We start from the raw sequence: 24513 nt of genomic DNA, 5'->3' as shown, positions 1-24513 counted from the left end.
GCATGGCACCAACCCTCCAGGGAACAATCCCCAGGTATCACTGCCTTGGAGGCAGACAGGCCTCAGTATATGTTTTAAGAAGTCAGGAAAATTCTATTGAAAAACTGTAATATTACCAACTTGAAAGTTTAAAACTTCAGTTATTAAGTGGTGCATCATTTTAGAATCATTTAGATCCAATTAGATAATTTTTTAAATCAGATCTTTTGTTTATCACAGGTGGAAATAATTTTTTAAGTGTGATTTTGTTTCTGCAATTGAAGAAACAATTTAATTGTTACTTTCCATTGTTAATGAGAAATATAAAGTGTTTTATTACTTGTAAAATTTAAAATATGTTAATTTGGACTAAAGAATCTCTAACATATTGTGCAGGTTTAAAACCCACGACAATGAATTTATCAACATCATTAGCAAATATGTTATATGATTTAAGGGGAAATAATCTATGATAATTGGAAATCTGCAATAGTTATTTTTATCTGATTCTAATACAATATAAACACAATTAAATAAAAGTTTGATTTCAATTAACTCTAAAATTGTGATCACTCCAAAAATATTAACTACAGTCAAAAAAATTCCCACTTAAGATCATATGTTTCTTAAAAACTATTATTTTGCTAAGGTTAGAGATCTGAGGCAAGGTGGCTTAAACAACAGAAATGTATTTTCTTACAGTTATAAGGTTAGAAATCTACAGTCAAGAAGACAGCAGATTTGATTTCTTTTGATGCTTCTTTTTCAAACAATCTTTTAAATCTCTATATATAATTTATTTGGATGTGTTGCATCTTAGTTGAGTTATATGCGTCATTCACAGCAGCATGCAGGCTCTCTAGTTATGGTTCAAGGGTTTAGTTTTCCTGTGGCATGTGGGATCTTAGCTCCTTGACCAGGGATTGAACTGATGTCTCTTGCATTTCAGGTAGATTCTTAACCCATGGACCACCAGGAAAGTCCCTGATACCTCTCTTTGTCTTGTAGATGGCCCCTTTCTTGGAATGTCCTCACAAGGTCTTTTCTTTGTATGTGCACAACCCTCATGTATTTGTGTGCCCAAATTTTTTTTTCTTCAGTCAGTTGAGTTCAGTCACTCAGTTATATCCTACTCTTTGCGACCCCATGAATTGTAGCACTCCAGGCCTCCCTGTCCATCACCGACTCCCGGAGTTCACTCAAACATGAGTCCATCGAGTCAGTGATGCCATCCAGCCATCTCATCCTCTGTCGTCCCCTTATCCTCCTGCCCCCAATCCCTTCCAGCATCAGAGTCTTTTCCAATGAGTCAACTCTTCACATGAGGTGGCCAAAGTACTGGAGTTTCAGCTTTAGCATCAGTCCTTCCAATGAACACCCAGGACTCATCTCCTTTAGGATAGACAGGTTGGATCTCCTTGCAGTCCAAGGGACTCTCAAGAGTCTTCTTCAACACCACATTTCAAAAGCGTCAATTCTTCGGCGCTCAGCTTTCTTCACAGTCCAATGCTCACATCCATACATGACCACTGAAAAAACCATAGCCTTGACTAGACAGACCTTATTTTTCTTACAAGAACACAAATCAGATTGGATTAGTTTCCACTCTAATGGCCTCACTCTGACATAATCCCCCCCCTTTAAATGTTTCATCTCCAAATACAGTCACAATCAGAGGTACTGGGTGTTAAGGCTTCCAAATATATGAATCTGAGAGGGGCACAATTCAGCCCACAACACTGACTTTTATTAGCATGATAAAGAAAGAACTGATATAAGAAACTGAGTTAGTTTGTCTAACTAAACCTGAAAAATTCTTAAAGATAGAAATAATGGATCATAAGATAATTTTTTGTTTGTTTTAAAATCTGCTTCTACAGCCATTTAGTGAATGAATTCCTATTTTTCCAATTTCCTCTTCCCACTATATTAATTAACAGTACAGACTGCTTATGCTCAGATGATTGTTAATTTGTTCTACAGGGGAAGCTTATACTCGTTGTTTTGTTTTTTAGTCACTATCATGTCCTACTCTTTGTGACCCCATGGACCACCAGTTTCCTCCAACCATGGGATTTCCTAGACAAGAATATTGGAGTGGATTGTCACTTCCTTCTTCCTTCCAGTGGATTTTCCCCACCCAGGAGAAGAACCTGCTTCTCCTGAATTGCAGGTAGATCCTTCACAACTCAGCCATCAGGGAGGTCCTAGCTTATACTCTTAAGAGTTCTGTCTTTACATAGAGCTTATACTCTAGTTCTACATATAAAGATGGAACTCTCTAAACCTTGCAAAGCCTTTATATATAACTGAGTTCTAAAATGTAGCCCATATGTAGCAGTATATGGAAAACGGTCTACTTGTGTGTGTTCTGGGTCTCGAAATTTTAATACTTTTATATCACCAAAAAAATTAGAATTTTAGGAGGAAATTATATTAAGTAAACAGAGTTAAATTTTCACAGAAATGATAATATGTGTTTCTCTTTTTTTAGCTCTTAAATCACTTAATTTGTGGTAAAACTTACTTGAAGGCAATTAACCAATTTCTATTAAAATCTAATGTCTAATAACATGCCTTTCACATTAGTCTCAAACTGGTAAGTTTCAGCTACCTTAAAATTGTAAGTTTAATAGAGGGAATTTTGAATTTTAAATGTGTATTTTGTAGTTGTCTGTATTTTCTAATTTTTCTAAATTTATATTTGCAAACAAACATTTCAAATTATCTTGCTATGCTATTTATTATAGATAGCTCTTAACAAAATAACAACAAGAAAAGATTCAGAAAAAACAGGGTACTTCAGATATTCTGGACTTTAGTTAAGTCCACTATAAAGCCCACTATAAAGTTAGAGGGAATAAATGCAATTACCAGTAGAAAATCAGTTGTAAGAGATCAGATATTTAAGAGAAACCTAGTTAAATACTTAGAGACTATTCTTCTTGATACATAGAAGGTGCTCAATAAATAGTTCTTGAATAAATGAATGCATATCACAGTCCTCCAATGAAGTCTTTGCCATCTCTGTCATAAATTCGTTCTTAGTGATCAGATGTCAGGAATTTCTAATCAATATCTGGAGGAAATTCAACCTATAAATGCCTTAACCATACATAGCCAAACTGTATCTCAAATTTCTTAAATGCAATGACCTTTTTCTTTTCCTTTAGCTCAGCCACACATTGCCAGGATTGATCCTTGATCTTGTTTACCAGAAAGTATATTACCTTAAACCCCCATCTCAAAGGACCCATTCTTTTCCCAATGAAGTTATTTAAAGACAACACTTTGAACTGACAATAATTTTTCCTTGCCTTTAAAAACTTAATTCATATTCTCCTGGTAAACTCTTTATATGTAACCTACATTTTCATTTTCTAGGTTAATGGCCTGTGAGTGTCTGATTACTCATTCAGTCATGTCCAACTCTTCGCTATCCCACGGACTATAACTCACCAGCCTCCTCTGTCCATGGAATTTTCCAGGCAAGAATACTGAAGTGGGTCACCATTTCCCACCCCCACCTAGTGATTGAAACTGCGTCTCCTGCATCTCTTGCATTGGCAGGTGGATTCTTTACCACTGCACCATCTGGGAACTCTACTAGCTAAATATTAACAAATAAATAACAATTTAACTGGTATCACTATGATTTATTATTTACAAAATTATATCCTCATTTCTGAAGTAAACATTTACTAAAATCCTTTCTGCTCAAAATTCCATTCACCCTCACAACTCCAGTGTGAACTGATAATCTCATTCATATTGTATATTAAAAATTAGAGTTATTAGATACAAACACCATTATCTTCCCACCGCAAATATTACAACCTACCCAAATCCTCATTTTTACAGTAGTTTGCTCATATTCAGTGATATCCAAAACCAACCCCTCCACATATGTTCAAAATCCCTCTACCTTTACCTTCAAACTTATCAGCTCTATCCCCTGCATCATCACTCTATTACTCTATATTGTGTTAGTACACTATATTGGTTCATTCGCATGAGCTTCTAAACCTGCTCTTCTCACAAAGCAAACAAACCAAATTGTTTTCTAGAAGCCAAATCACCTCCAGCTACCATCGCATTTCCCTACATGCTACTGTCTTTGCAGACATTAAGAAGAATGTGTTCACTCTTCCATGTTTTTATTGGCTTAAAGAAAATTAGTCCATTTTATTTTGAAATATTTACTTTTACGAGTTACAAATACAACATGGAATAAAATATTACAGAAAAACTTTCCCTGTATCAGCCCACTCTTTCCTCATATGGGATCTTTTTCACTCTTTCCTCAGAGATCAGAGCAGTTTTCATTTAACATTTTTCTATGTGTATATATATGTATCTTAATCCCATCATTTTATATTATAAATTTAGAATTAAATGAGGTTATAATGCACATAGTTTTTATGTTATTTTGATCTTTTATTTATTTAAAAAGACTACTGGGCATTAGTTCCTGCCAATGTATATAAATTCACATTGTTTATATTAGCAACTATAGTTTTATTTGATCACTTTCATGTAGACAGATAAATAGTTTTAAATTTATTGGTATAATGAATAACATGGTAACAAAATGTTTTTATTTACTTGATTACTTATATATGAACATTTTCATTCAGTTAAGACTAGAATTGGCAAACATAAGCAAATATTGTAAGTTTAATTAAAAGTTTTTTTGTTTTTGTTTTTTTTTTCAAAGACTTAGGTATGTCTATTGGGTGAATGGTGACACTTCAAAATTTTTTCTCCAAATTCTAATTGCACTGTGAATATGTACTTTTTTAGAAATAGATTCCTTGCAGACATAACTAAGTTGAGGATCTTGAGATGATATTTTCCTGTGTTTAGAGTGGGCTCCAAATTCAATGACAAGTGTTCCTATAAGAGAAAAGAGAGGTACATTTGATATATAGAGGCCAACAGGGGAGAAGGCCATGTGAAGATGAAGGCAGAGATTGGAGTTACGCAGGGACAAGCCAAGGAATATTTGATGCCATCAAAAGCAGCAAAAGAAAAGATTCTCCCCTAGACCCTCAGAGGGCATACATCCTTGAAGCTACATTGTTTTTGGACTTCAAGCCTCTACCACCATGATAGAAAAGATCTCTGTTGTTTTAAGCCACCATGTTTGTGGTAATTTGACATATCATCCTCATAAAATTAATACAATAGTATCTTTCACATATATTATTCAAATATAACAGAAGTACATTTTCAAAAAGCTTAACATCAAATTAAGAAAACACATAGTGTGGATATTATTGTTCTCTCCATTTTTGACATTTTTATACTGAAACATTATAAAGCTGGGATCAAGATTGCCGGGAGAAATATCAACAACCTCAGATATGCAGATGACATCACCTTTATGGCATAAAGTGAAGAGGAACTAAAAAGCCTCTTGATGAAAGTAAAATAGGAGACTGAAAAAGTTGGCATAAAGCTCAACATTCAGAAAACGAAGATCATGGCATCTGATCCCATCATTTCATGGGAAATAGATGGGGAAACAGTAGAAACAGTGTCAGACTTTATTTTTTGGGGCTCCAAAATCACTGCAGATGGTGATTGCAGCCATGAAATTAAAAGATGCTTACTCCTTGGAAGAAAAGTTATGACCAACCTAGATAGCATATTCAAAAGCAGAGACATTGCCAACAAAGGTCCGTCTAGTTAAGGCTATGTTTTTTCCAGTAGTCATGTATGGATGCAAGAGTTGGACTGTGAGGAAAGCTGAGCGCCAAAGAATTGATGCTTTTGAACTATGGTGTTGGAGAAGACTCTTGAGAGTCCCTTGGACTGGAAGGCGATCCAACCAGTCCATTCTGAAGGAGATCAGTCCTGGGTGTTCTTTGGAAGGACTGATGCTAAAGCTGAAACTCCAATACTTTGGCCACCTCATGTGAAGAATTGACTCATTGGGAAAGACCGTGATGCTGGGAGGGATTGGGGGCGGGAGGATAAGGGGACGACAGAGGATGAGATGGCTGGATGGCATCACCGACTCGATGGATGTGAGTTTGAGTGAACTCCAGGAGATGGTGATGGACAGGGAGGCCTGGCATGCTGCGATTCACGGGGTCACAAAGAGTCAGACACAACTGAGCGACTGAACTGAACTGATACTGAAACATTAAACCTACTGAAAAATTCTACAAGAAATAACAGTGAACTTCACATACCCTTTAACTAGATTCACCAACTGTCATCATTCTGCCACATTTTCTTTATTCCTCTCTTTATTTTTTTCCTGAATCACTAGAGAGTAGTTTACAGAAATAATGAAACTTCACCTTTACATACTTCAGTGCATTTCCAGAGAATAATGACACTGACATTTTGGAAGAGTGCAGAATAGTTCTTTTGTAAAATGTCCTTCACTTTGGATTTGTCTGATTGTTTCTTCTGATTAAACAAAAGTTTTAGGGTTTGACTGGAATAGTAAATAACATTATGTCTTTCTCAGTACGTAACAGCATAAAAGTCATCAAGTACTCCACATTGTAAAGAGAGCCAGAAAGGAGCTGAGGAAAACAGATATCAGATTTTTTTGTTTTTACTAGATTTGTTATTAGTATCATCATCAAAGTGCCCTAGACCCAAACCTTCTACCACTAGCTCTAAATATCAAAAAATAAATAAATCTTCCAGCCGCTTGTCAAGGGAAGGGGCCAGTCCAAAGAAATCAATCTCAGAGCTGAGAGTTACTTCAAGTGAAATAAATGAGCATCTCATTCTCTGGATGGACTTCTGCCATACAACAAACTGGCTGTTCTTCCTAGCTTAACAACAACAAAAAGAGAAAAGCAATGGTAATTCTATGTCAAAAGTAGGATGCAGAAGACCAGCAGATCCCAACAAGGTATGAGGTTTTGTCAGAATTTCCTGTGAGTTAAGTGAAAGTTAAGGAAGATATCCAGTTCAACTGCACTTGTTGGCACCAAAAATGTGTGTGTTAAATCACTTTACTCATGTCCAACTCTTTGCAATCCTATGGATTGTAACTCACCAGGCTCCTTTGTCCATGGGATTCTCCAGCAAGAATACTGGAGAGGATCACCATGGCCTTCTCCAGGGAACCATCCCAACCTAGAAATCAAACTGTGTCTATTACGGCTCCTGCATAGGTGGATTCTTTACCGCTAGTGCAACCTGGGATGTCCCTGGCATCAAAAATAATGACCAGTAAATGAGCCTCTGGAGGCAAAGCTGATGCTGCCTGCTAAATTGAGATCTCTTAACTAGAGGAGCCTCCCACAAGTCCCTCGATTCCTCACATCTGGAGCATTAGTTATAGCCACCACAGCCAGAGAAACATCAGCAACAGAGGACTGAAATTATAAACCTAAGTAACTAAAAATAAATCAACCAACAACCTAGAGTCTAATTTCTCAGGTACCTCTTCCCTGCCCAAATATGAGAAAAAAAAAAATGTAATGGAAGAATGACACATGGAAGAGAAGCAGAAAGATTATCCACTTCTCAACTTCAAGTATTTTTTAAATTAATTTATTTATTTTAATTGGCGGCTAATTACTTTACAATATTGTAGTGTTTTTTTGCCATACATTGACATGAATCAAACATGGGTGTACATGTGTCCCCCATCCTGAACCCCTCTCCCATCTCCCTCCCCATCCCATCCCTTAGGGTCATCCCAACGCACAGGCCCTGAACTCCCAGTTTCATGCATTGAACCTGTACTGGCGATCAGTTTCACATATGAAAATATACATGTTTCAACCCTGTTCTCTCAAATCATCCCACCCTCACCTTCTCCCAGAGTCCAAAAGTCTATTTATATTTGTGTCTCTTTTGCTGTCTTGAATATAGGGTCATTCTTACCATCTTTCTAAATTCCATATATATGTGTTATTATACTGTATTGGTGTTTTTCTTTCTGACTTACTTCACTCTGTATAATAGGCTCCAGTTTCATCCACCTCATTAGAACTGATTCAAATGCATTCTTTTTAATAGCTGAGTAATATTTCATTGTGTACACGTACCACAGCTTTCTTATCCATTTGTCTGCTGATGGACATCTAGGTTGCTTCTATGTCTTAGCTGTTGTAAACAGTGCTGCAATGAATTTTGGGGTATACATGTTTCTTTCAATTTTGGTTTCCTCAGTGTGTATGCCCAGAAGTAGGATTGCTGGGTTGTATGGGAGTTCTATTTCCAGTTTTTTAAGGAATCTCCACACTGTTCTCCATAATGGCTGTACTCGTTTGAATATCCGCCAATGGTGTAAGAGGGTTCCCTTTTCACTGCACCCTCTCCAGAATTTATTGTTTGTAGACTTTTTGATAGCAGCCATTCTGACGTCATGAGATGGTACCTCATTGTGGTTTTAATTTGCATTTCTCTGATAATGAGTGATGTTGAGCACCTTTTCATGTGTTTGTTAGCCTATCTATGTGTCTTTTTTGGAGAAATGTCTGCTTAGTTCTTTGGCCCATTTTTTGATTGGGTCATTTATTTTTCTGGAATTGAGCTGCATGAGCCACTTGTATATTTTTGAGATTAATTCTTTGTCAGTTGCTTCATTTACTATTATTTTTTTCCCTTTCTGAAGGCTGTCTTTTCACCTTGCTTATAGTTTCCTTTGTTGTGTAAAAGCTTTAAAGTTTAATTAGGTTCCATTTGTTTATTTTTGCTTTTATTTCCATTACTCTGGGAGATGGGTCATAGAGGATCCTACTGTGATTTATGTCAGAGAGTGTTTTTCGTATGTTGTCCTCTTGGAGTTTTATAGTTTTTGGTCTTATTTAGATCTTTATTTCATTTTAAGTTTATTTTTGTGTATGGTGTTAGAAAGTGTTCTAATTTCATTCTTTTACAGGTGGCTGACCAGTTTTCCCAGCACCACTTGTTAAAGAGATTTTCTTTTCTCCATTGTATATTCTTGCCTCCTTTGTCAAAGTTAAGGTGGCTATAGGTGCGTGGATTTATCTCTGAGCTTTTTACTTTGTTCCATTAATCTATATTTCTGTCTTTGTGACAGTACCATACTGTCTTAATGATGGTAGCTTTGTAGTATAATCTGAAGTCAGGTAGGTTGATTCATCCAGTTCTATTCTTTCTCAAGATTGCTTTGGCTATTCAAGCTTTTGTAGTTCCATACAAATTATGAAATTATTTGTTCTAGTTCTCTGAAAAAATACCATTGGTAACTTGATAGGGATTGCATTCAATCTATAGATTGCTTGTAGTATATTCACTTTCACTATATTGATTCTTCTGATCCATGATCATGATATATTTCTCCATCTATTAGTGTCCTCTTTTATTCCTTTCATCAATGTTTTATATTTTTCTATATACAGGTCTTTTGTTTCTTTAGGTAAATTTATTCCTAAGTATTGTATTCTTTTAATCATAATGGTGAATGGACTTGTTTCCTTAATTTCTCTTTCTGTTTTCTCATTGTTAGTGTATAGGAATGCAAGCAATTTCTGTGTGTTAATTTTATATCCTGCAAGTTACTATATTCATTGATTAGCTCTAGTAATTTTCTGGTGAAGTCTTTATGGTTTTCTGTGTTGAGGATCATGTCATCTGTAAACAGTGAGAGTTTTACTTCTTTTCCAATCTGGATTCCTTTTATTTCTTTTTCTTTTCTGATTGCTGTGGCCAAAACTTCCAAAACTATGTTAAATAATAGTGGTGAGAATGGGCACCCTTGTCTTGCTCCTGACTTTAGGGGAAATGCTTTCAATTTTTCACCATTGAGGATAATGTTTGCTGTGGGTTTGTCATTATGGCTTTTATTATGCCTGCTTTCTGGAGGTTTTTTATAAAAAATGGATATAGAATTTTGTCAAAGGATTTCCCTACATCTATTGAGATAATCATATGGTTTTTATCTTTCAATTTGTTAATGTGGTGTATCACATTGATTGATTTGTGAATACAGAACAATCTTTGCATCCCTGGGATAAAGCTCCCTTGGTTATGATGTATGACCTTTTTAATATGTTGTTGGATTCTGTTTGCTAGAATTTTGTTAAGGACTTTTTATCAGTGATATTGGCCTCTAGTTTTATTTTTCTGTGGCATCTTTGTCTGGTTTTGGTATTAGAGTGATTGTGGCCTCTTAGAATGAGTTTGGAAGTTTACCTTCCTCTGCAATTTTCTGGAAGAGTTTGAGTAGGATAGGGTTCACTTCACTTCAGTTTCTCTGTCGTGTCCAACTCTTTGTGAGCCCATGAACTACAGCACACCAGGCCTCCCTGTCCATCACCGACTCCCAGAGTCCACCTAAACCCATGTCCATTGAGTTGGTGATGCCATCCAGCCATCTCATCCTCTGTCATCCCCTTCTTCTTCTGCCCTCAATCTTTTCCAGCATCAGGGTCTGTTCAAATGAGTCAGCTCTTTGTATCAGGTGGCCAAAGTATTGGAGTTTCAGTTTCAATATCAGTCCTTCCAATGAACACCCAGGACTGATCTCCTTTAGGATGGACTGCTTTGATCTCCTTGCAGTCCAAGGGACTCTCAAAAGTCTTCTCCAACACCACAGTTCAAAAGCATCAATTCTTCGGTGCTCAGCCTTCTTCATAGTCCAACTCTCACATCCATACATGACCACTGGAAAAACCATAGCCTTGACTAGATGGACTTTGTTGACAAAGTATTGTCTTTGCTTTTAGCTCTTCTCTAAAATTTTGGTAGAATTCACCTGTGAAACCATCTGGTTCTGTGCTTTTCTTTGTTGGAAGATTTTTTTTAAATTACAGTTTGATTTCTGTGCTTGTGATGGATCTGTTAAGATTTTCTGTTTCTTCCTGGTTCAGTTTTGGAAGATTATACTTTTCCAAGAATTTATCCATTTCTTCCAAGTTGTCCATTTTATTGGCTTACAGTTGCTGACAGTAGTCTGTTATGATCCTTTGTATTTCTGTGTTGTCTGTTGTTATTTCTCCATTTTCATTTCTAACTTTCTTGATTTGATACTTCTCCCTTTTTTTCTTGATGCATCTTTCTAATGGTTTGCCTATTCTATTTATGTTAGTTTTAATTATTTTTGCTGCAGTCTCCTTTGTTTCTTTTTAATTTATTTCTGCTCTACTTTTTATGATTTCATTCCTTCCACTAACCCTGGGGTTTTTTTATTTCTTCTTTTTCTAGTTGCTTTACTACCTAACTTTAGTAAAGTTAGGTTACTTATTTGATTTTTCTCTTGTTTCTTGAGGTAAGCTTGTATTGCTATGAACCTTCCCCTTAGCACTACTTTTACTGAATCCCATAGGTTTTTGGTTGCCATGTTTTCATTTTCATTCATTTCTATGCATATTTTGATTTCTTTTTTGACTTCTTCTGTGATTTGTTGGTTATTCAGAAGCATGTTGTTTAGCTTCCATATGTTTGCATTTTTAATAGTTTTTTTTTTTTTTTTTTTTTCCTGTAGTTGACATCTAAGCTTACCACATTGTGATCAGAAAAGATGCTTGAAATGATTTCATTCTTTTTGAATTTACCAGGGCTAGATTTATGGCCCAGGATGTAATCTATCCTGGAGAATGTTCCATTGGCACTTAAGAAAAAGGTGAGATTCATTGTTTTGTTGTGAAATGTCCTATAGATATCAATTAGGTCTAACTGGTTCATTTTATCATCTAAAGTCTGTTTTTCCTTGCTAACTTTCTGTTTAGTTGATCTATCCATAGGTGTGAGTGATGTATTAAAGTCTCCCACTATTATTGTGTTACTGTTAATTTCCCCTTTCATACTTGTTAGCAATTGCCTTACATACTGCTGTGCCCCTTTGTTGGGTGCATATATATTTATAATTGTTATATCTTCTTCTTGGATTGATCCTTTGATCATTACATAGTGTCCTGTGTCTCTTTTCACAGCCTTTATTTCAAAGTCTGTTTTGTCTGATATGAGTATTGCTATTCCTGCTTTCTTTTGGTCTCCATTTATGTGAATTCAACTTCAAGTATTAATAACTTGCTCTGAATCCTGGTTTGTGCTGGAAGATGGTATGGACTGAAACTGAAACTGAATATGACTTGAAAGTTTAAGATAGGATAGAATTAGTAATAATGGAATGTGTAACAATAAATGAAGACATCTCCCCAAAATGTTAAAGGACACATAGAACAGGATAACAGAAGGATCTTTACTATTGTGATTAAAGAAAACAAGCTTGCTTTATGTTCCTATCCTACTGAGTTTAGACTATTCAATGAAATGGTTACATTTGTTATTGAGACTGTCTTTCAGCTTTCTCAAACTGTTCTTTCTATTTGCTTTAAAATGTGTCTGATGATGATGCAGAAAGTCTCAAAGAATGCCAAGGGTGAATCATAAAATAGTATTCCTTCTGAGGTTCAAGATCCATGTTCTTTGTGGTTCAAAGCCCCACTCAGGTTCTAACAGATGTATCTGGCTGAAGGTTCACTTCTCTTTCCACTCCTCTCTCTCTGTGACCCTCTCCTTCTCTTTGTCTCTCTTTCTCCCAATCCCCCAGGCAAGAACCTCTACTTCTCATAGTTCAGTTTGGCAAAAACAAAAGAATGAGGAGAGTATGGCGAAAAGAATGAGAGGGTACAGAAAATAGAATGAAGAAAGTACAGAAAATTGCATGAACTTGGCATGCATATGGGTTGAAATGCTTTATCACTCAAGAATGTGCTGATTACTATTCTACAACCAATCACCAGTTTCATTGCTCCAGGACCCACCAGTTCTTTTCATCACTTGTTTTTGTGTTTCAAACATTGTAGAGCCATTTCTAGAATTTTCAAAAAGTCTTTTCTGCTGTGTTTTTGGTTGAGATTTTTTGATATCAGGGCAATTCCATCTTTTAGAGGATGTTGAAAATTGGCATTTTTACTCCTAGCACTTTTTTTTCCCTCTCTTTTTATAGGTACTATTAGGTTATAGAGTCTTAAACACACACACACACACACACACACACACACACACATATGTTTTAAAGTATATTTCTAACCATATGTAAATTCAATAGTAAAATTTAAATTAAATCATGTCAGCAGGCCAACATTCCCCACTGTACTTGGGACAACATCCAATTGTCTTTCTTAGGCCCACAGACCCAAGTAGAGCTGATTTCTGTCTGTTTTTCCAACTTTATCTTATACTGCATACCCCAATCCTCTGAGAACACAAACTGATAGATACTGAAACTTAGAATGTACTGAACTGGTCTTAGTTGAAGAGAGAAAGAATCAGCCATGGAGCTGGCTCACTCCATCCCCTAAGGGATTTTATTTTGACCCCCATATGAATAGACCACAAGAAAAAGAGGATGGTAAAGGGTAATAAGCATCTGAAAAGGCACCTACAGAAAATCGACACATCATAAAATAATGGCCAAAAGCAGAGAAAGACCATAAGTATCATAAACAAGGTGAAAAGTATGAAGACAATGCTAGAAGTTAGAAGAATATAAATTATAATTATAAAAGCTCTTAAATGAAATGGATAGACAAGAGAAACACACACAGGTTTTACAGGTCTCAGAAAATAACATTTTAAAATTTTCAGATATGAATAAAAAAAAGAACAAACAGGCAACAAGAAAAGTTGTAATGATAATCCTTAGTAATGTTTATAGTGAGACATTGTAAATCAACTATTCTTCAATTAAAAAAAAAAAAAACACCTCTCCCCAAATAATGTTTAAAGTGAGAATGTTTGTTGCAGGCAAAGATTCACCAAAGCAATTAAACATACATACAAATTACCTTACCAAAGGAAGCAAAATACTCTGTCTATTGGATAGACTGTTTTTGCTGATAATGCCTGGTAACTGAAGTCCTGTAATTAAGCAGCAACTTAATTATAAATCATTTGTTAGGGTCACTTTGTGAGGGAGAGTGAAGTGAATGTTTTGGTGTTGTCAATCCAGGGTCTGAACAGAAGCAGACACATTACAGTCAATTAATTGAAGACCCAGGCATTATCTTTTTAGCCAGTGAACTCTTTCCTTTGAGCAGGATGCTAGCCTAGTCTATGCTGGACTGTATTTTAGCGGTCTCTGGGATATCCCATTTTTCTCCTAGTTGGTAACAAAAGTGCTATATTAAAGAGTTTTGACTTTGGCAGAATATCTGCTAAGATATTAACTTCAAGCTTTAAGGAAATTCAGTCGGATAAAAATATGGAAAATTCTTTAGTACTGAAAGCCCCAGAAACAGTAATACTCCTATAATGATTTTATATACTATCATTTATTATTTACTAGGTATTCTGATAATAATCTTACATAATTCAATTATAATGAGATGAGACACTAATTATATTTATCACTGTATAGGCAAAAACAAATTTATGATAAATAATTGAGTTAAAGACTTCCCAGGTGGCATAGTGGTAAAGAAGCCACCTGTCAATATAAGAGACATAGGAAATGTATGTTCCATCCCTGGGTTGGAAGGAGCCCCTTAAGGAGGAATGGTAACCCCCTCTGGCAGTCTTGCCTAGGAAATTTCATGGACAGGGGAGCCTGGAGGGCTACAGTACATGGGTTCACAAACAGTCAGACATGACTGAGTGGTTGAGCATATTTGCACAGTTGGTTCAAACTGGTTTAAACATATATCCATGCAATTCCAAAATCTAGGCTTTTACCTTTTAAAGCACTCTGCTACCAGGAAATTCCAAAACTGTATTTTCCACATTATTCTGTCTCATGTTTAATCTTGTATACTACGTCCTATATTTTGACATCAATAATATAATAGTGGTAGGATTTCCCTGGTTTCTCATACCATATCAAAACCTTACATCATGAATTTTTTCACTGAAATATAAAAATCATGTAACATTATGAAATGGAATCACAGAAGGTTCTAAAATACTGGAAAGTAATTTTGTTGGCAATAAAATAAATGTAGATGAGACAAGGACCACAAATAACTAAATGCAGTCACTACATTATATTACTACCTTAATAATTCTCTGTAATGACAAGTTGAAATCATTGGATATAATATAAAATATTATTTGTAAATAGAATCAAATTAACAGACAATAACATTTTAAAAAATAACTCAGAAACCTTTCAAAATTTATATCTACTGTTTCATTTAGATTTACAATTGTGAAGTCAAGGAATTTAATGAATGTATCTTCAGTTCAGTTCAGTTCAGTTGCTCAGTCCTGTCTGACTCTTTGCGACCCCATGAACTGCAGCACGCCATGCCTCCCTGTCCATCATCAACTCCCGGAGTTCACTCAGTCTCATGTCCATAGAGTCGGTGATGCCATCCAGCCAACTCATCCTCTGTCATCCCCTTCTCCTCCTGCCCTCAATCCCTCCCAGCATCACGGTCTTTCCCAATGAGTCAATTCTTCACATGAGGTGGCCAAAGTACTGGAGTTTCAGCTTTAGCATCATTCCTTCCAAAGAACATCCAGGACTGATCTCCTTTAGAATGGACTGGTTGGATCTCCTTGCAGTCCAAGGGACTCTCAAGAGTCTTCTCCAACACCACAGTTCAAAAGCATCAGATCTTTGGTACTCAGCTTCCTTCACAGTCCAACTCTCACATCCCTACATGACTACTGGAAAATCCATAGCCTTGACTAGATGGACCTTTGATGGCAAAGTAATGTCTCTGCTTTTCAATATGCTATCTAAGTCAGTAATAACTTTTCTTCCAAGGAGTAAGCGTCTTTTAATTTCATGGCTGCAGTCACCATCTGCAGTGATTTTGGAGCCCCAAAAAATAAAGTCTGCCACTGTTTCCACTCTTTCCTTATCTATTTGCCATGAAGTGATGGGACCAGATGCCATGATCTTCGTTTTCTGAATGTTACGCTTTAAGCCAACTTTTTCACTTTCCTCTTTCACTTTCATCAAGAGGTTCTTTAGCTCCTCTTTACTTTCTGCCATAAGGGTGGTGTCATCTGCATATCTGAGGTGATTGATATTGCTCCCGGCAATCTTGATTCCAGCTTGTGCTTCTTCCAGTCCAGCGTTTCTCATGATGTACTCTGCATATAAATTAAATCAGCAGGGTGACAATATACAGCCTTGACGTACGCTTTTTCCTGTTTGGAACCAGTCTGTTGTTCCATGTCTGGTTCTAATTGTTGCTTCCTGACCTGCATATAGGATTCTCAAGAGGCACGTCAGGTGGTCTGGTATTCCCATCTCTTGAAGAATTTTCCACAGTTTATTGTGATGTACACAGTCAAAGGCTTTAGCATAGTCAATAAAGCAGAAATAGATGTTTTTCTGGAACTCTCTTGCTTTTTCGATGATCCAGCAGATGTTGGCAATTTGATCTCTGGTTCCTCTGCCTTTTCTAAAACCAGCTTGAACATCAGGGAGTTCATGGTTCACGTACTGCTGAAGCCTGGCTTGGAGAATTTTGAGCATTACTTTACTAGCATGTGAGATGAGTGCAATTGTGTAGTAGTTTGAGCATTCTTTGGCATTGCCTTTCTTTGGGATTGGAATGAAAACTGACCTTTCCCAGTCCTTTGGCCACTGCTGAGTTTTCCAAATTTGCTGTCATATTGAGTGCAGCACTTTCACAGCACTATCTTTTAGGATTTGAAATAGCTCAACTGGAATTCCATCACCTCCACTAGCTTTGTTCATAGTGATGCTTTCTAAGGCCCACTTGAGTTCACATTCCAGGATGTCTGGCTCTAGGTGAATGATCACACCATCATGATTATATGGGTCATGAAGCTCTTTTTGGTCCAGTTCTTCTGTGTATTCTTGCCACCTCTTCTTAATATCTTCTGCTTCTGTTAAGTCCATACCATTAAATATACTGTAACTTATTCTAAATACAAACTTGCTAAATAAGTCTTACAGGCAGCTGGCAAGGTTACACATAGTATAAGAAAGTAAACACCTAAGTGTGGAAATCAGAAAGAAAAATAAAATTTGGGGTGGGGGGAGATTGCATCATTTTAATTTCCTGTGTGCTCTGGTAGATATATCATAGCTTCTTAACATCACAGCCAACATTACTTTCTATGATCAGCTATATGACTCAATGTTTCTGTGGTATAAAGACAAACAATTTGCTCTAGAAAATAAATTAAGGGAGAATAGAGTAAGCAGGTAGTAATCGTTATCATAAAGTGGAATAAAATACAAAACAGTAGAAGGAAAACCATCTCCTAAACAGAAAACACAATAGTATCTAGAGGGTGTCCTGAAAATCGCAGTGCAGTTCTGAGTCTCAATAACTTCAGAAGTGTAACGGCCCAATGATAAAAAGAATTATTTGAAAATTTAATTACTCTGACTTATTTCGTTTTGAAAGTTTTGAATTTTATATATAACTTTAATAGTTTTAATAAGGCAAATAAAGGGAATAATAGTCAAATATGAGAAAATTATTCATATAATTACCAACTTTGTTGCATCACTAGAGACGGGACAACCAAATTAGAAATTAACACAAGCCTAGAAAGTCTTCAATTTAAACATAATCCCTCTAGATCACTTTTATCTTATTCTCTACTTTTATTCTTAATAAGGAAAACTGATTAATTTTAAGTAATAGGAGGTGGCACTAGTGGTAAAGATCTACCTGCTAATGCAGGAGATGCAAGAGATGAGGATTTGATCCCTGGGTCTGGAAGATCCCCTGAAGTAGAAAATGGCAACCCACTCCAGTATTCTTGCCTAGAAAATCCCATGGACAGAGGAGCCTGGTGGTCTACAGTCCATAGGGTCACAAACAGTTGGACACAACTGAACACACACACACACAATCACACAAGCATAAAACTTGTAGGATTGGAATAAAATATTATCTGACCCAATTCAAACATTCATATTTCTTCAAACTACTATTGCTCAGATTATTTTTTAAGTGAGCATGTCAGTGTTAAAAATTCAGCAGTTAAGACTCTATAGATATAATGTTTTAATATTTAATGCAATTGCATATTGTAAAAAAAACTAAAGCTTGATGCAATGAATTTAATTAATCACTGAAAAATTAATCAGAAGTATATGAATTTATTATCAAGTACTTCCTCCTCTCTGGGAACAGAATTATCAGATTTGAAAAAATTTGATAAAATTAAATGTCCATATGACCAAACAAAGTATTCTTAAATGCCTTAGTTTATGAAAAAATTTAAAAAGCAGTAGAACATTTCTGATATATTTTATTGGTAGGAGCTAAGACACTTCAGTCATGTCTGACTCTTTGCAACCTATGGACTGTAGTCTACCAGGCTCTTCTATCCATGAGATTCTCCAGGCAAGAATACAGTAGTGAGTTGCTATGCCCTCCTCCAGGGGATCTTCCTGACCCAGGGATGGAAACTGTGCCTCTTGTACTTCCTGCATTGGCAGGTGGGTTCTTTACCACTAGTGTCACCTGAGAAATTTTTACTAAATAATTCAGCTTAATTTATATGGCAAAATGCATGGAAATTAGGTATCAGCTGATCCAAGTTCTAATGTATGTTTCTGTTACTTTCTGATTGAATGATCCTTAAAAAATTATTTAAACACCTTGATAGTTGTATAATTTATCTTTTTTTTTTTTTTTTTTTTTACCAACCCTAGTGTTAAGGATGAAGACAAAGATTAAATAAAAACAAAACACATTGTACACAAAACCCAACAGTGTTAAAGATGCCTCCTGGGTATACCGATTTTAGATGAGGGAGAATCATCAACATTAATTTGAACTATAGTGTCTTATATTTGTAAGTGGTAAACAACAAATTTTTATGCACAGTTTGTCTTTCATTTGTATGATATCAGAAATTCTATCTCAGATATCTAATAATACATTCATAATTTCAGGAAAAGGAAAAATTATTTGAAGGATATATGTGTTTTAGCTGAGAGATGAGTCAGGGCTAAAATCTCAGCAAAAGGAAATTCACCATATTCAATGGTTTTTATTTTGCCCAATAAAACTATAGCTATTCACAAGTCAACTTGTTAAGAGTCTTGAGAAAAATCATAATTTCACAAAATTATGCATGATGGAATCTGACACATAGTACACTCTTAAGAGATTGAGGGTCTAATTGACTAAGGACTAATACAAGTAAATTCTTTGATTAGAATTTGACATTTGTCATGAAAGAAATAACTGTGTATTAGGACCCATGCAATCCTCTGGGAAAACTGTTCCACTAGGCAGAATTCATCATGAAATTTAGGACTTTCATCTTATGCCAATCATACTGAGGGACACAAAAAAGACAAACAAAAATCACTGTGTGCCTAGAAAAAGAGGTCTGAAAGACAACAGACTAAATATTCATGCGGTACTTTTTTAAAGGTTGAAGGATTATAAGGATAGTGTAAGGTAGCAGGATAATTTTAATTCTTTTGTTTTACGTTCCAAAATTCTCTTTAATTAGCATGAATTTTTTTAAAAAAGTTGATAAAATAAAGCAGATATATAAAAAGAATGTATTTATAATATATTAAACAATAATAAAGAGTTTATAATTTGAAATAGCACTTAATTACAGGCATAAAGTTTTACCAGACTTGCGCTTCTATTTATTATTACCTCATAATTGATTGTGCATATATCCAGTTCTTTTTATTTCAGTTTAAAATAAAGCACACTTACTTGCATTTTTGATCACAAAAAATATCTCAACCCTTTTCCTGCTGAAATTATTCACTTCTCTAGCTAGTTCACTTGTGTGTACAATCCCAATCCACATATCTTACATTTTAAAAAAGGTATTTCTCATTCAACTAAATGCATTCTCATAAACAATATTTGTCAACAGTGCTATCAAAGTGAATGATTAGGCACATTTATCATAGACATGAATTATGTTGATAGTTATGAAGGAACCACAGTTTACACTTGGTAATATAAGCTAAATGGCTGAATGGGTTCATTTTACTGTGGCTCACTAAGCAAGAATTTATCATTTTTTTCCATGCTTCTCCTTGCCATTGGCAGGTAAAGAAACAGGAGACTTAAGTTTATATCCACTACTTTCATTATTTAAGAAAAAAAAAAGCAACTTCAAGGAAATTAAGATATCAAATTTAAACTGAAATATTTTCTTCATTCTGGTTTCTTATATGGATTATTTGTAGTTCTGGAAAAGACATAGAAATTAGCATAAAATCTAGGCACCCAGTTTACCTATATGCCTTCCACTGAGAGATTTTTATTTTCCTATTAGGTAATACAACAGTGTAATATGCTATAAAATATTACACATCATTAGCAAATCCATTCATTCCTATTTTAAACTGTCAAGTTACATCATGAGCTCATAAAGCCATTACACAAAAATATGTACCTTCTATCTCCCTCTTATCCTAGAAGTAACAACAACTCTAATTTTGACAGTCTATAGAATCAGCTGTGCAACGCATTGATTAAAAAGTGTGGAGTTTTCAAACAATAGAATTCAGAAACAATAGGATTAATAGGGGAAAAGATAATAGTAAAGCACAGCTAAAATATGCAAAGGAGAGAATTGTTCTGGAGATAGGAACAAGCTGTTCTGTTAGACAAGAATGAATAGATAGCAAAAGACAAAGGGGACTCTGAGATTATCATGAGATTAAATGGATCTGACATTCTGAAAGCTAATATAATGCCTAAATCAAGTAGAGACAAAAGTGGTATTTACTTATAGGCTAAGGCAGTGAGTGCGGAATCTGAGATCTGAAAAGATAGGGTCTGCCCCTAGATAGCTGGCAAACCCTGGAGGACTAGAGGTAAACTTATCAGAAAAGTGAGATAGTGGGAACTGTTACTAGTTTTGCAGCTGAATATTCTGGAAGAATTGATGCTGAAGCTGAAGCTTCAATAATTTGGCCACCTGATGCAAAGAACCATTGGAAAAGACCCTGAGGCTGACTTTGTGATTGAATAATAGCAACAACAACCTCATACTGTTAATGGTGGCAAACTCCAAACCTGTACAATTAAAATCAGAACCACCAATACTCAAAATAGAACTTAGCAAAAATGAGTTAACAGCCACACATAGGAAAATATAACACAGAGCATGCCAGTAAATGTTTAGTAACCAATTCTTAAGAAATAAGGTAAAAGGCTCTGATATGTGGCATTGATGATTAATACTGTATATATATTTCCACCATGACCTCCTTCAAGCTAACAATGTCATACCACTGAATGGAGCTGGGAAAAAGGCACACCATCAGCTCTCTAGGCCAGTGTGAGTCAGCACCAGCACATCAATACTGTTAACATTGACCTGTAATATCAATATAATAGGTCACTGATTTTCATTTCCTTAGAAAATGTTTAGTAGGTCTTCTTACACCAGATATTGTTTAAGATTTTAAAGATATGTAGTGAACCTAGCAGAAACAGTTATAATTTATTGGAGCAAGCAGAAACTAAAAATTTAAAAATAAATAAAATAGTATCAGATTTTTCATAAATGCTGAGAATCAATAGAATAAAGTGACTGGGGTACAGTGAGATTAATTTAAAACAAGTTAGGAATACCTCACATTCAAGCAGATGCCTGAATGATAAGAAACAATCATGGAAACTTTGGGCTGAGAATTTCAGACAGAGACAACAGTAATGACAGGAACTAGTATGGTGTATCAGGTACAGAAAAATAACAACAGGTAGAGGAGGAGAGCAAAGAAGTGAGTCGGGGAGATGAGAACAGAAAGAATGATAAATAAGCACATGAAAAGGTGTTCAACGTAATTAATCCATATACTGTTATGATGGCTAAAATTAAGACTGACTTTGTCCAGCATTGGTGAGGATGGAATAAATGAAACTCTCATACGTGGCCATTACATTCCTAGACATATGGCAAAGAGAAAAGAAAACATACACCCACGCAAGCACTTGTACACAAATGTTCATGGCTGCTTTAATTATAATAGACAAAATACTAGAAACAATCAAATATCCATCAACAATTGTAGGGATATACTACAAAACTTTGTAGTACATCCACAAATTGAAATATTCAGTTCAGTTCAGTTCAGTTCAGTTCATTTCAGTCGCTCAGTCATGTCCGACTCTTTGTGACCCCATGAATTGCAGCACACCAGGCCTCCCTGTCCATCACCATCTCCCAGAGTTCACTCAAACTTACGTCCATTGAATCAGTGATGCCATCCAGTCATCTCATCCTCTGTCGCCCCCTTCTCCTCCTGCCCCCAATCCTTCCCAGCATCAGAGTCTTTCCCAATGTGTCAACTCTTTGCATGAGGTGGTCAAACGTACTGGAGTTTCAGCTTTAGCATCATTCCTTCCAAAGAACACTCAGGGCTGATCTCCTTTAGAATAGACTGGTTGGATCTCCTTGCAGTCCAAGGGACTCTCAAGAGTCTTCTCCAACAGCACAGTTCAAAAGCATCAATTCTTTGGTGCTCAACTTTCTTCACAGTCCAACTCTCACATCCATACATGACCACTGGAAAAACCATAGCCTTGACTAGACAGACCTTTGTTGGCAAAGCAATGTCTCTGTTTTGCAATATGCTATTAGTAGGCAACAAATGAAGAACATCAAAATAAGTATCTCAAGTGAAAGAAGTCAAATGTAGACTAGATACTATTTTATATACAGAAAATTCTGGCATATTGAAATAAATTAGTGACAAGTAGCTGATTTTCCCAGGGGTGGGGAGAAAGGAAAGGGAGTTATAAAGGTGTATGAGAGAACTCTTGGAGGTGATGGATGTTTGTCTTCTTGCGTGAGATGATGGTTTAATGGTTATATAGTTATGTCCAAACCAAATTATACACCTTAAATATGTGTAGTTCATTGTACTTCAAATGTGCCTCAAAATAAATGTGAGGGGAAAATAACATATCCAAGCAAGAAATTATGATGGTCTGAAATGGCAACGGTTTCAGATGAAAGGAAATGTCAGACTTCAAATATATTTTGAAGTTGAAGCTGATAGCAATTTTATGTAGCTTAAGGAACAAAGTTGGGACAGAAGGAAAAGCACGCTGATTTTGAGGTATATATACCCTCAGAGTGGCTGTTTCCTTTGTAATTGCTCAGCTTCTTTGTTATCTAACAACTGGGAGAAAGGTGTTTTGATTTTTCATTAAAAAATACTCTGGTTCAACTTCACTGCATGTGTCTCTGCTAATTTAATTTTCAAACTGTAAAAATGTTGAAAGCAACAAATTGTTTAATCAGATTCTTAGTTTTTGTTTTTCATCACAATTTATTACTCTTGTATTATAGATGAAGAAATAGGATGCTGAAGTTTCTGAAATGTTAGCTTCATGCTTAGCTATAAATGGATATTCCAAGATATTTCTCACAAGGGATATTAGTTAGGGCCAAGGAAGAGAAAAAACTTTCATTATATAATAAAAATACATAAATTAATGCAAAAATACAGCCATAATGATAATACTTTTGCTAAGACTCTCAATATTTATCTCATGTATTGTGCAATAACTTTTAAATAAGTTAATCATTTGCTATGTATAATATTTGTCATCTTAAAACCATTTAAAAAATGAAATGGTAGAATTTTAGAGACTTTAAATAACATCCAAAGGCAGTCATAAAGTGAGCATTTGATGATGTGGAATTAAACTTGATTACTTGAATTCTTTCTATACCAAACCATCATTTTCTCTAATAAATTTATTATAATCAGAAATATTATTTTAAATCTTTACCTTCAAATACTTTAACTTTAGATCATTTTTTTTTTCCTCTAGCTACATTAATATTGCTGGCATTAAAAGCTTATGAGATTAAGCTGTCATAATTGAGCTAAGTTACTTGATTTTATTCTAATAAACACAAAACAACAGAAGTACTCCCCACTCCATGGCCACTATCTTGTTGGGAGAACAATAACTAACTAACAATGTAGTACTTTTTTCCCAAAACGAAAATTTATGAGTAGAGGAGCAAAAGAGTGGAAACTGGAATCTCACATGTTTGACCTACTCAAAAGCTACATATTTATTCTCATGCTTTTGAATTCTTCTGGGTTTAAATCCTTAGTACCAGTTAAAGTAGGGACAAGATAGGTTATGCTATGGCAAATAACTAAATAAGCAAATAAATCTTTTTTGTCATGGCAAAGATAATTTCTTCCACATATGTTTATCATAGTCTGATGTAGACCAGTCAGTATTTCCCATCTGGTAGCCACAACTAGGACATATGACCTTCAACTCCATTGAGAAAGGGAGAGGTGGTGGTAGGTTCAAATTGTATACTTTTAAGGACCACACGGGAAAACAGCTAATCTCACTTTTGACCATATATGTTAGTTAAACCTCAGTCACATGGCCCCAACCAGACTGCAAAAATTGATGTGAAAATTTTCTTCTGAGTCTTAAAAGAGACAGCAATATAGTAGACTTATAGTAGAGTTCCTGTCAAAGGGCTCCAGAAAAGAATATTATTACATAGTGAAAAAATAGTGAGTGTGTTGAATGGAAGCCAAAAATGCTGAAAATTTGCCATTAAATAGAGTCCTTGTGGCACAGAAGAATTAAAAAAAAAAACAAAACGATTTATAATCTTGACTGCATAGATTGATCCTGATTATCATACGGAATCATGATATTG

Source organism: Budorcas taxicolor, chromosome 1, assembly GCF_023091745.1.
Source record: "Budorcas taxicolor isolate Tak-1 chromosome 1, Takin1.1, whole genome shotgun sequence".
Classification (NCBI taxonomy): domain Eukaryota; kingdom Metazoa; phylum Chordata; class Mammalia; order Artiodactyla; family Bovidae; genus Budorcas; species Budorcas taxicolor.
This window is presented reverse-complemented; position numbering follows the sequence as displayed.